At 43.9% G+C, this 14,214-nt stretch overlaps 2 pseudogenes; both read left to right on the forward strand.

Moving 5' to 3' along the window:
* The window catches only part of LOC127673529 (ensconsin-like), a 397,019-nt pseudogene that overhangs the window by 168,247 nt on the left and 214,558 nt on the right, over nucleotides 1–14,214 (forward strand).
* LOC127674139 (GTPase ERas-like) lies at nucleotides 11,423–12,098 on the forward strand (annotated as a pseudogene).

The following is a 14,214-nucleotide window of genomic DNA, read 5'->3' on the forward strand; positions in this document are numbered from 1 at the left end:
ATGAAGGGATGCTGAATTTTGTCAAATGCTTTTTCAGCATCCAATGAAATGACCATGTGGTTTTGTTCTTTGAGTTTGTTTATGTAGTGGATTGTATTGATGGATTTCCGTATGTTGAACCAACCCTGCATTCCCAGGATAAAGCCTACTTGATCATGGTGGATGATCGTTTTGATGTGTTCTTGGATTCGGTTGGCAAGAATTTTATTGAGTATTTTTGCATCTATGTTCATAAGGGAAATTGGTCTGAATTTCTCTTTCTTTGTTGGATCTTTTTGTGGCTTTGGTCGGCAACCAACAAATTGGGAAAAGATCTTCACCAATCCTACATCAGATAGAGGGCTAATATCCAATATATATAAAGAACTCAAGAAGTTAGACTCCAGAAAACCGAACAATCCTATTAAAAAATGGGGTACAGAGTTAAACAAAGAATTCTCACCTGAAGAACTACGCATGGCAGAGAAGCATCTTAAAAAATGCTCAACTTCATTAGTCATTAGGGAAATGCAAATCAAAACAACCCTAAGATTTCATCTTACACCAGTCAGAATGGCTAAGATTAAAAATTCAGGAGACAGCAGGTGTTGGAGAGGGTGTGGAGAAAGAGGAACACTCCTCCACTGCTGGTGGGGTTGCAAATTGGTACAACCACTCTGGAAATCCGTCTGGCGGTTCCTCCGAAAACTGGGCACCTCACTTCCAGAAGATCCTGCTATACCACTCCTGGGCATATACCCAGAGGATTCCCCACCATGTAATAAGGATACATGCTCTACTTTGTTCATAGCAGCCCTATTTATAATTGCCAGATGCTGGAAAGAACCCAGGTATCCCTCAACAGAAGAGTGGATGCAAAAAATGTGGTATATCTACACAATGGAGTACTATTCAGCCATTAGAAACAATGAATTCATGAATTTCTTAGGCAAATGGATGGAGCTAGAGAACATCATACTAAGTGAGGTAACCCAGACTCAAAAGGTGAATCATGGTATGCACTCACTAATAAGTGGTTATTAACCTAGAAAACTGGAATACCCAAAACATAATCCACACCTCAAATGAGATACAAGAAGAAAGGAGGAGTGGCCCCTGGTTCTGGAAAGACTCAGTGAAACAGTATTCGGCAAAACCAGAACGGGGAAGTGGGAAGGGGTGGGAGGGGGGACAGGGGAAGAGAAGGGGTTTACAGGACTTTCGGAGAGTGGGGGGGGGGCTAGAAAAGGGGAAATCATTTGAAATGTAAATAAATTATATCTAATAAAAAAAATAAAGAAAAGAAAAGAAAGTTGGCTCAGTGGTTAAGGGCACTGACCATAAAGATTTATTAACTGGTTCTTGGGAATATGCCACTAGCCTTGGATGACCACCCTATTGTGCATTCATTTAGAACTGTTATATTTTGATGATATATATACACTCATTTATATATGTATACATATGGCTTTTTCGAGACAGAGTTTCTCTATATAGCCCTGGCTGTCCTGGAACTCACTCTGTAGATCAGGTTGGCCTTGAACTCAGAAATCTGTCTCCCTCTTCCTCCAAGTGCTAGGATTAAAGGCTTGCACCACCAGTGCTCGGCAATGATTTAGATTAACAATGATGTTACCTGTTCTGTTTGTGATTCACTGAACATGTAGTTTCAGAGTTGTAATGCTCGAATGATTTTTGTATTTTACTGTGTCAAATGATTTTTGTTGGTATTTGTGATTGTTTCACTAAATAAGGTTTCTAAGAGTTGCTATTGGTTTTTAATGTATAAAATCCCCTGCTTGAGAGCTACAAAATACACCCAGATTCAAACTGACTCTGTGGTTGTTTCTGTTTGTCACCGATGAATCCTTACCCACCTGAACTTTGAAGATCCTCACCAGAGGGACTCCCATACCCGACTGGGGTGGTCTGTGACAATCTACAATGCTCAGTGATCAGCAAGAACTGGGTCCATTTCAGAGGTCCTCAAACTTGAGGATACTTTACAACCACTTATATGATTTGATAAATCAAGCATACCGAGGCTTCTTCCCAGAGTTTCTTGCTTTCTTGCTGCAGTGGGAATTTGTGTTTTTTATAGGTAGACAGAACACCCTCAAGTGTTTGAGATTTCTAATTTATTGGGTCTTCTGTGGACCAGGCCAACACTCTGCAGCCTTTCAGGGTTTCTGATTCAACTGAGGAACCCTAGGGTTTTCCAGTGCCACACCCTCCTTACAGCTTCCCTGCACCTCAGGTCAAGGCTAGGCCAAGTTCCATTCTCCATCTCCATTCTTGGAATGTACTGGACTGATAGTCACCTGATCCTCTGGAAAGTCGTAGACAGAGTTCAAATTCATGTCTTGCTTGCTAGCTAGTAGATTTAAAGTTCAATATGCTTAGCCAACACGTTTGAATTGTAACCTTGCTGATGTAACCTATACCCCTAAAAAGTATAAAAATTGCTTGTAATAGACATTTGGGAGGTTGCCTTCTTGTTATGCGCCTTGAGGGTTGACCCTGATGCTCTGGAAAATAAACCTCTTGCTTTTGCATCGATCTGCATCTCAAAATAACTACCACTAATGGAGGGGTGTGGTCTTACATAACAATTCAATGGTAGAACTGGGAACCTGGGTTTCTTAGTTTCCAGATGAGACTGCTGCTGGTGGCTCAAGGACAAGGATAGAATAAAGAGGAGGGAAGTGCCTCATTATAATGCTACAGCAGTAACACACTGCATTCAAAATACTGTACAGCTGGATAGAACACACTAGTAAGTCTGTTAAAATGTCAGGCTCGAGGATGGCTGGGAGAGGGGAAGGTGATTCCATGTCACAGGACAAAATGCTGTAGTTAGAAGCAGTGTCATTTATCTTCTTCCAAATCAACCATTTCCTTTTGAAGACCAACTCAAAAAAAAGTCATATTTCTTTAAATAGGACTGGGGTAAACTATTTACCTTTATTGAGAGATAAGCAATGTCAAAGAGAGATATTTTAATGAAAGGTTAGAGTACAAAATTACTTGAGATGGCCCAGGGTTACCCAGTGAGACCTTGTCTAAAAATTCTTGTAAAATAGTGAATATTCAATGTTCTGAAATTGACAAGTTTCTCTGCATAATCTTGTCAGCTAAAAATGTTTCAAGTTACAGGGGAGGGGACAATGACAGGTGTGTAGATGCTATACTTCACCAGGAGCTATAGCCTGCGACTCCGACTCTGATGGAGACATGATTGGGCTTGTACTCTGGCTACCTGCTCATTGCACCATATAATGGAGCTGCCAAAGACCAAGGGAAGGACATACTCGCCTATTCCTCAAAGACCTCTGGGCTACGGACAGCCTAAATGGCCTTGGTCTTGGCTGCTGGAGGACTCCTAGTATGCATTTTTTTTCTGCTACCATTGCCTTATAAGTTTTTTTTTATTTTTTTATTTTTATTTATTTATTTATTTTTGTTTTTGTTTTGTTTTTTCGAGACAGGGTTTCTCTGTGTAGACCTGACTGTCCTGGAACTCACTCTGTAGACCAGGCTGGCCTTGAACTCAGAAATCCACCTGCCTCTGCCTCCCAAGTGCTGGGATTACAGGCATGCACCACCACTGCCCAGCACCTTATAAGTTTAAAGGATGGAAGTTTGCCTGCCAACATGGGAGGGGGTGAAGAATATTTAAGTGTTTCATATGGCGGTGGGTCTAGGGGATCCTATGACAGACTTTCAAGAATTCTTTCAACAGCAGAGGGATAGCTGCTGTCTCGCCTCCTCCCTCCACCCCTCCCCCCACACCATCTTCTTCCCTGAAGACTTCCTGTGGATGTTAAGGGACATCTTTACTTTGTTGATGCAAGGATGCTGGAAAGGCTTACTAAGTGACCCCTGTAGGATTTCTACCCTATTAACCAACTAGAGTCTGACATTCCAATTTAATTTCATGATTTTAGCCCAAGGCATGTTAACATTTAAAAAAAGTAATGATGAATTATTTTGTTGTTGGCATAGTATTTTTAATAACACCCTGTAATTTTGTATGTCGTGATATTCTGTAGGGGTGGAGAACTCTATGGATTTACTTAACTAAACCATTTCTCTCATCTTGAATCTCTGCAAATATAAGTTGACTTTGTCAGTTCGGGCTGCTGGAAAAACTACTTGCTTGTGCCCACATATAATAAGAAATCACTAGCTCTTTGGACTTTCCTTCTAAAAGACATGAGTTCTACTCATGAGTATGCCTCTCTCAAGAGATAATCACTATCCTGAAGTAGCAACTGGAAATATCATTACATTACCATGGGAATTCCATAGATACTTGTGGGGACACAGGTGTTCAGTTGATTGCAGTAATCTCGTCTTGTTTGTTGGTTGTTGTGTATTCTCTAGTACCTGAAGCATAATGTCTGTTACACAACAAACTTCAGCAAATGTTTATCAAATACACAGATTCATAAACAGCCATGACTCTGTTCTGTTCTAAGTAACGTTAAGAATGTTAAAATTCACTGGGCAGTGGTGGCGCACAACTGTAATCCCAGCACTCTGGGAGGCAGAGGCAGGTGGATTTCTGAGTTCGAGGCTACGCTAGTCTACAAAGTGAGTTCCAGGACAGCCAGGGCTATACAGAGAAACCCTGTCTCAAAAAAACCAAATCCCCTCCCAAAAAAAAGAATGTTAAAATTCTATGCTCTAAAACACAAAAAACATTTGATGTCTGATTTTCTGATCTGGGATCTGGATTTCAAATCTTTAGTCTCTAGATTTTTTATTTATTCCAAGGGAAAGTCACAAAGCCTTTGTTCTATTCAATTTCCAAATGAATTTTAAAAATCCTATTATAGCCAGCTATAGTAGCACCCATCTTTAATCCTAGTACTTTGAAAGCAGAGGTAGGTGATCTCTAAAAATTCAAGGCCAGTCTGGTCTATACAGAGAATTCTAGGAGAGCCAGAGATATGTAAGGAGGCCTGTCTCTAAACATATCATATTATATTATTTTCATTGATTTCACCGGTCTTTTAGCTTCTCACTTGTCACTATGTTTTCTTTTTAAAGATTTTTATTATTTATTATATGTAAGTACACTGTAGCTATCTTCAGACACTCCCAGAAGAGGGCATCAGATCCCATTACAGATGATTGTAAGCCACCATGTGGTTGCTGGAATTTGAACTCAGGACCTTCAGAAGAGCAGTCAGTGAGCCATCTCTCTAGCCCATCATTATCTTGTAGAAAGAATATGTTGTGTGTTGCATGGATACGTCACCTGTGAACTAAAAAGCCTATGGCCTGTAGCTTTTGCAGGAAATATGGGTGGGAATCAAGTAGAGAGAAAGGATTCTGGGAGAGAGCCAGGAGGGAGATTTGCCAGGAAGATGTGTTGAGACAGACAAGATACCACAGGTAACCAGCATGTGGCAGAATGTAGGTAGGATAAATGAGACATTTTAAGTTATATCTAGTCAGAGAGGAGCCTAGCTATATGGCCAAGGTACTTGTAAATATATTTTAAGTCTGTATCTTATTTCTGGGAGCAAGGGGGTGAGAGGAAGAACCAGGAAAATTTTTGCCAATGGCACTTTACCCAGAAACTCCATCCACCTACCCGCCCCCACCCCCAATTACCTTAGCATGGGTGTAGACTGTTGGTCAGACATGCCTCACTTCTGTCCAGAAAAGGCCAGTATTCCTGCCTATGCTCTTTCTCCCTTTTTCCAGGTAGTACAAACTAACAATGAAATCATCTATAACCTTATTTGTATCATGGATGCCCCCCCCCTTTTTTTTTAGATTCATTTATTTTATTTATATGAGCACACTGTAGCTGTCTTCAGACATACCAGAAGAGGGCATCGAGTCCCACTACAGATGGTTGTGAGCCACCATGTGGTTACTGGGATTTGAACTCAGGACCTCTGAAAGAGCAGTCAGTACTCTTAACCGCTGAACCATCTCTCCGGTCCCCCATGGATTCTTTAGAACATTGAAGAAGGTGACACGTCCTGTCTCAGAATAGTATCTTAAGACACACAGTTACTTTAAAGGGAAGAAATTACATTAACTTTATGAAAACACTGAGCGAGTGTATTGACTGCTATCTTTTGCTGTGATAAAATAACATGACCAAGGCTTGTGATTCCAGAGGGATAACAGTCTATCCTGGCAGGAAGTCACAGCAGTGTGTGGCAGGCATGGTAGCAGGAGCAGGGAACTGAGAGATGGTATCTTCAAGGGCAAGCCGGAAACAGTGACACACTGCAACAACCACATGACAACAACTCTCAACTTCCCCACCAAGGCTGTACCACCTTCACAGTCATTGCCACTGTACTGCCTGGCTTTGTTTGTCTCCTTGACGCAAGCTAGAATGATCTGAAAGAAGGGAACCTCAAGTTTAGAAAATGCCTCCATAAGATCCAGCTTTAAGGCGTTTTCTTAAAACATGATTGGGGTGGTGCCAGCCCATTGTGGGTGGTGCCATCTCTGGGCTGTTCCTGGGTTTTATAAGAAAGCAGGCTGAGCAAGCCAGGAGGAGCAAGCCAGTAAGCAGCACCCCTCCATGGCCTCTGCATCAGCTCCTGTCTCCAGGTTCCTGTCCTGTCCTGACTTCCTCCCATGATGGGCTGTGATGCAGACATGTAAGCTTAATAAACCCTTTACTCCCCAACTTGCTTTTTTGGTCATGGTGTTTCGTTGTAGCAATGGAAAGCCTAAGATAATAACTAACTTGGAACCAAGTGTTCGAATACTCGAGGCTATAGAGGGAACATTTCTTCTTTAGAGTGTCACAGCAAGTTAGTGATATAACATGTCGTGCTCTGCAGCCTCATCACAAATTACTCCCCAAACACAGCAGCTTACTATCTCCTGGTTTCTGAGGGTAAAGAATCTAAAACCAGCCTACCTAGGTAGTTTTGGATAGAAACTCTCACTCATTGTTTTTTGTTTTGGTTTGGTTTTTGGTTTTTTGGATTTGGGTTTTTTGAGACAGGGTTCCTCTGTTTAGCACTGGCTGTACTGGAAAACTCACTCTGTAGACCAGACTGGCCTTGAACTCAGAAATCTGCTTGCCTCTGGCTCCCTGAATGCTGGGATTACAGGCATGCGCCACCACTGCCCGGCCTCGCTCAGTGTTAAGGAAGGATACAAACAGTTGTTCAATCATCTGGAGGTTTGATGGAGAGAAAGCTATCAGCAGGCCTAAGTTCTCTGTCATTTTGAGCTATCCACAGACTTGCCCTGTGACAGGGCAGCTGACCTCCCCTGTACCAGTGCAAGTGTTCTAGGTACAGGCACAGAACCCACAGAAGTTTAAAATCTTACCTGTAAAATAGCATCTAGTCACTTCTGCGATGTTGTGTCCACTGGACGGGGATACACAAGCCTGTGAGTGCAGGGAGCTGAAATGACAGGTTCTCTCTTTAGGGCTGCTGTCCAGAAAGTGACTATGATGTAGGCGTGCAAATGAGATCTAGAAGCTGCTCTGGTAATAAACACGAGGAAAGATGCTAACCGTTGGGACCGAGCGTGGCTCGGTGGTTAACGGAACTTGCTGCTCTTCCGGAGGTCCTGAGTTTGGTTCCCAGCACCCACAGTGCCCAACTCACAACTGCCTGTAGCTCCAGCTCCAGTGGATCTGACGCTGCCTCTGCAGGGATCCCACTCCACCCCCAGCCACGCACCCACAGGTGCAACACGCCTGCACAGGCAGTCACGCACAGGAAGACATGCACAGGCAGACCCACACAGGCAGACACACACAGGCAGACATGCACAGGCAGACACGCACATACATATGGATGAACAAATGCTAAGCATGTGTTATTTTAAAAAGTAACCCAATTAACTCTTTTTAGTTCATTTTCTTTTTTGTTTTTGTTTTATTTCATGTGAGGTAGAGGAGGTCTTTCTTGGTAGCCTAGGCTAGCCTGGAGCTTGTGTAGGCAAAGCAAACTTTAAACTCTTGGCAATCTTCCTGGCTCATCCTCTCAAGGGCTGGAACTACAGAACTGTCCTGTCAAGGCTGTCTCTCTCTTTTGCCTTTTTTTTTTTAAAGGATTTACTTAAGCTGGGCGGTAGTGGCACATGCCTTTAATCCTAGTACTTAGGAGGCAGAGGCAAGAGGATTTCTGAGTTCGAGGCCAGTCTGGTCTATAGAGTGAGTTCCACGGCAGCCAGGGCTACACAGAGAAACCCTGTCTCGAAAAAACAAACACAAAAAGATTTATTTATTTATTATATGTAAGTACACTGTAGCTGTCTTCAGACACACCAGAAGAGGGTGTGTTGTGAGCTACCATGTGGGTGCTGGGATTTGAACTCAGGACCTTCGGGGGAGCAGTCAGTGCTCTTAACCACTGAGCCATCTCTCCAGGACTTTCTTTTGCTTTTTGATACAGGGACCTCAGTATGTAACATAGGCTAGTACTAAACTCATGATCTTCCTGCTTCAGCCTCTTAAGGGCTGGAATTGCATGTGTGCACAATTAAATATTTCATTATAAATAATTCTGTTGTAGAACTGTAAATAAAGTGATTATTTATTTATTAAAACATCTGGGTCCAGGCAGTGTTCGTGCACACCTTTGATCCCAGATTTGAGACATTTGTAGAAGCAAGCAGATCTGAGTTCCAGGCCAGCCTGGTCTATAGAGTGAGTTCCAAAACAGCCAGTACTACACAAAGAAATACTCTTAGAAAAAAAAATCCAGGCGTGGTGTTGCACACCTGTAATCCCGGCACTCGGGAGGCGGAGGCGGGCAGATTTCTGAGTTCAAGGCCAGCCTGGTCTACAGAGTGAGTTCCAGGACATCCCAGGACTACACAGAGAAACCCTGTCTCAGGAAAAAAAAAAACTCAAAAAAAACCCTTGCCCCCAAACCCAAACACATTTTGACTTTGGGGCTGGAATGTGGCTTGCTTGGTAGGGTGCTGCCCTACTGTGTGTGACACTTTGGGTCTGAATCCCCGCCACATAAAACTATTATTCCCAGCGCTCTGAAGGTGAAGATTGAAGTATACCTTCAAGGTCAGCTTCAACTACAAACTAGAGACTAGCCTGGGCTATATCTAAAAAGATTGTCTTCTACTTGTTAGCGTCACAAATATTGCTAATATTTCCGTGTATCTCTGCCTAGAATCATAATTAAGACACGTCACAAATTTCAGCTTGTTACCTAGGATGCCACTTTGTCAACACAAACACTGGCATGGACTTTTTAACCCTGTCCATGGATTCTGTGAGATGATGGATCACAAGATGGCTTAGGGTACAAAACCACTATGTGAAGAAAATATATATCTACCTAATGCAAGCACCTTCAAGTGACTGAGCCATTATTCCACACGGATAATATATGCGTTTGTTATTATCAGACTTCCCCAATACTGTGTATATTTACTAATTGATTAGTATCTCATCACTATTGACTTTGTTAGTAGTCCCCTCCCGTTGTGTCTATGTGTACATGTATGTTGATACAGAGCCTTGCTGTGTAGCATAAGTAGGCCTTTCACTCAATCCTCCTGCCTCAGCTTTTGCAGTGCTGGAATCACAGACATGAGTCATCAAACTTGGATTATGAAGCATGCCATGCCACCAGTAGGTAATGAGCCGGTCATAATTTAGATCCAAGACACATGGGAACTAAATTATGTTTCTCCCTGCGACTTTAAGTTTTTGCTTCAGTTTTTCAGTGTATGTGCCAGACAGTTGCCAGCTGGATTCCTGTAACTAAATCATAAATGACCGAAATTAAGTAGGACAAGTTTTAGGCATGTGAACGGACTTGTTTTCCAATGATGAGCATTTCGTCTTGCGGCCAACGAGGCGATCCATGCACCACTTCCGGGATCTCTTCCTGAGTGGGAACAAATGCACAGAATTTGGCTTGCTGGGGGAGCTGTCAGATTGGGGGCACCGGTTAAAAAAGCAACAACTCTTTTTCAGTCTTGAGGTCCCACTGCAGCGCCTGGCTGTCCAAGGTGGCAGCACCTCCTCTCTAACCTCCCTAAGCTGCTCAGCCACAGAGCCTCAGCCAGCCAGGACAGTCTTTCCATTCTAACCCAAGGACCCAATGCAGGGAAGAGGGGGTGAAAAAACCCATCAATCCCTGATCTTCCCACAAGCCCCACCGATCATTGAACAGGACGTCCCACCAATCCCTCACTCTGGAGATCTCTTCCCTGAAAAGTTCAGCCTCCTAAGAAACCCTGTCTAAGCCTCGTCCTTTGTCCAGTTACCTGTTGTCCACTCAGGGGCGCAGAGGCAGCCACCCATGCTGGATTCATCCCTTTTCCTCCTGGATCTGTCTCCCCAACAAATCTCTTTTATGAGATTTGCCGCCTAGCCAGCATGACTTTCTCACTGGAAGAAACCAAGAATCAAGGAAGGAGCTGAGCTCTGAGCTCGGCTGGGGATACCCTCCCTGGGAGCTGAGGCACCTCTTGCTGAAGATGCTTCCTCTCAGAGCCCTGTGGTTCCTGGGCTCTGTAGTCCTGGGATACTTTTCCATCGCAGCAGGAAGACATACTGCAAAGTCACACTTTTCTTTCGTGTATTAAGGGAACAGTGACACTGGCTGGTGGGAGAATTCAGTTGGCTGGGTATGTACCTAGCATATACAAAAGCCTGGGTTCAATGTCTAGTACTAAGAGGGTGTGGCAGGCGTGGCATTCAGAGTCATGTAGGGCTCCACAGTGAGTTCCAGGCTAGAATGCAATACAAGAAAATTCTCAAAAATGAATCACTGTACACACAGTACAAAAAAGGTTGAAATTAAAAAAAAAAGTCTACAGTGGAATTAAAATATTGATGAGCCAGATACTAACACAACAAATTTTATTATTGAGGTTTTTTTTTGTTTTGTTTTGTTTTGTTTTGTTTTTTAAAAGGGTCTCACTGTCAGCTCTGACTGTCCTGGAACTCACTATGTAGACCAGGCTGTCCTCAAATTCAGAGATCACTCTGCCTCTGCCTCTGCCTCCTACGTTCTGGCATTAAAGCTTTGAGTGGGTTTACAATTAGTTTTTTAACACTGCTTTCAATCCTGAAAATGTTTCATCCACAAAACAGATAATAATCACATTTCCCTGGTGATCGTGTATGTAACAAAACAATGTTGAGAAATGGCTTGCACATTATTCCAGTTTTTTGGTTTGTTTGTTTGGTCGTTTTTTCAAGACAGTATTTCTCTGTGTCGCCCTGGCTGTCCTAGAACTTGCTCTGTAGACCAGGCAGGCCTTGAATTCACAGAGATCCCTCTGTCTCTGCCTCTTGAGAACTAAACAACTAAAGATGTGTGACACTGCAGATCAGCCTGCTGCCCCTCAGCAGACTGCTACTCCTGGGAACACAGCCAGTCTCGCCTGATTTCCCATTCCCAGCGAACTCTTAAACACTCTTAAAGTGGCTGTTTACACCACTTCCTTGAGGTGCTGGGGAATGGCTTGGCTGACCAAGTTTAGCATCTTGGACCTGAGCTCCAGCCAGCAATGCACCAGCTCCCCAGAGGAAAGCCATGAGGCTTGGGCACAATGCAGAGATAGATGCTGTCAGGCAGCTACTGGAGTTCAAGGCTGCGGTGGTGGTGGGTGCAAGCTGTGTTGGTGAAAAAGCTCTCAGGATCCCAATGACTCACCACTGCTTAGTCAAAGACCACAAGCCTACTATCAAGGATTCCTACTGGAAAGAAGCAGCCCTGGACGACAGAGGAGGCTACATCCTAAATGTGCTGGATACCGCTTGCCAGGATACCGGGCGGGCTCTGCAGGACCAGGCTTGGCAGTGGGTGATGGCCTGCTGGGCGTCTTTGCTCTTGATGACCCCTCGTCACTAGACCACCTGCAGCAGATATGGTCCACGTGGAAGCCTCACCGCAGCCTCTGGTGCTAGACCTGCTGAGCACTGCTGGAGATGCTCATGCTGCCGCTGCCGCAGCAGTCCTTGCTCCCAAGCTGGGAGTCCCCTTAGTGAAGACCTCAGCCAAGAGGCAGCAAAGTGTGGGAAGCCTTTGCCCTCTTGACCTTGAGATTCAGAGGCCCAGGAGGCTGGGGCTGTGTCAAGCAGGAAGATCAGACGCCACAAAACCATCTGTAGCTGTGGCTGCTCTGTAGCCTGAGGATCTTAGTTAAGTCAATTGACCCTTGTCTCCTGTCAAGGTGACAGTTCTCTTGTCATAACATTTCCCCACCCACCCACCCACCAAGTAAGTTTCCACGGACATTTTTTTTTATTGTCATTTGGTGAGGAGTGTCCCTTGTTGGCTGTGTTCTGTGAAACTCTATGCAAAATTAAATAAATGTTCTCAGCATTCAAAGCTAAAAAAAAAAAAAAAAAAAAAAAAAAAAAAAAAAAAAAAAAAGATGTGTGACGTGTGACACCACCACCTGGCTATGTATGCCCTTTATGTTCAGTAATTTTCACCTTTAACTACTTTCAAGGCTATAGATGAGTTCATAATTTTCTGATTATTCTGTTAAGATGACTTTTCCCCACTTTTATATTTATTCCCATGGCTCATGGAGTTTTTCTTTGCTTGTTTTTAGTCTTTTAATTCTTCTTTAAGTAATACCAAAGGATTATGAATTAATTGGGGAAGTTGTCCACATTTTAACTTACATTGAAAATTTGTCTTAATTTAAGAAAATACATAAACTGAAGCACACCCCTGGTTTATTTCCTTCCCTGGCTAACCTACTATTTGCTGATTAGGTCAGGCTGGCTTTGAGTTCATGGAAGTGTGCCTGAGGCAGGATACACTGTGCCTCTCTAGAACCGAGGTGATGGAATGTACTGCCATGCTCAGAGATGTCATAAGACTAAAGACCGCGGCCTGAGACCTTACCACACACTTTCACTTCTTGTGCACCCTTCTGCAAATGCGTGTGTCTCCTACCACCGTGACCTAGATCTGGGAGCTGGTTTTCCCGACCCAGAATTAAGTAGCTGTAATGGGGGGTTGTGTAGACTTTAACCTTCCTTCCTCCAGCTAGTTCTTGCTGCCTCAGCCAGGGGCACGTGCTCGGGCAGTCCTGCTTCTCTCCCACCCTTTGTTCTGGGAGTTACCCTCATCCTTGCAAGCTAGATTTTGAGTTTCTTTCTTTCTTTTTTCTTTCTTTCTTTTTTTAAAAGATTTATTTATTTTTATGTATGAGAACACTGTTGCTGTCTTCAGACACACCAGGAGAGGGCATCAGATCTCATTACAGATTGCTGTGAGCAACCATGTGGTTGCTGGGAATTGAACTCAGGGCCTCTGAAAGAGCAGTCAGTGCTCTTAACCTCTGAGCCATCTCTCCAGTCCCAATTTTGAGTTTCAAAAGCAGACATGTTTGTTTTGTTTTCTAACCCTCTTGTGATAGCTAGTCTTGGTTGTCAACTTGACTACATCTGGACTTAAATTAAAAACGGAGGGCACAGCACTGAGGAACTGCTTAGTTTGACGTAGGAAGATCCACTTGTAACCCAAATCTTGAGGTAGGAAAACACATGCCTTTAAATCGGGTCATACCTTCTTCTGAAATCCTTGATAAGGACTCGGAAGAGGGAAGCTTTTGCTCGTTGCCTGCTTTCTTTGCTTTGCTGGCAAGCCCGTTCCTTCCCTGGCATTACAGCCCACTCCTTCAGGATTCCAGCATCTACTGAAGACCAGCTGAGACATCCAGCCTTGTGGACTGACCAAGTTCTGGATTCTAGGACTTTCTGTTCTGTGGCGAGCCCCTGACCAGCAGGGGAAGACCACCGACACGGATTCTTCTCTGATTACACTTTTTATTGGAGCATGCCGTTATTGAAGAGCTGGAAGCAAGGGGCGAGGGAGGAGGCAAGGGAGCGGCTTATATTGGCAGGGCAGGATGTTTCTACTATGGATAAGCTAGTCAAGCTAGGATAGGTTGATTGCTGTTGCTGGGCAGACTCATGCTGGGACATGGTCCAAAATGAGCTGTTTACCACACTCCTCGGCGCCATCTTGTAATGGCGAATGGTGTGGCCCCCACACTTCCCCCTTTTCTTTTGTATGAACTTGGTACTGGGCTAGAAGGCCAGACCGAAAAAAATTTTCCCGCCTTGGGCGTGCCATACCCTGGTTGGCAGCGGCTCCTCACCCCAAGATATGCAGAGACTCAGTGGCAGAAGCTCCCTTCGTACATGCGTACTTGGCTTGTTTACAGCTCAACAAGAACAGGAAGTAGGTGCCAACTTGTACTAAGAAGGCTAATAGATAACCTGGTTAG

The sequence above is a fragment of the Apodemus sylvaticus genome, chromosome 23, assembly GCF_947179515.1.
Source record: "Apodemus sylvaticus chromosome 23, mApoSyl1.1, whole genome shotgun sequence".
NCBI classification, from domain to species: domain Eukaryota; kingdom Metazoa; phylum Chordata; class Mammalia; order Rodentia; family Muridae; genus Apodemus; species Apodemus sylvaticus.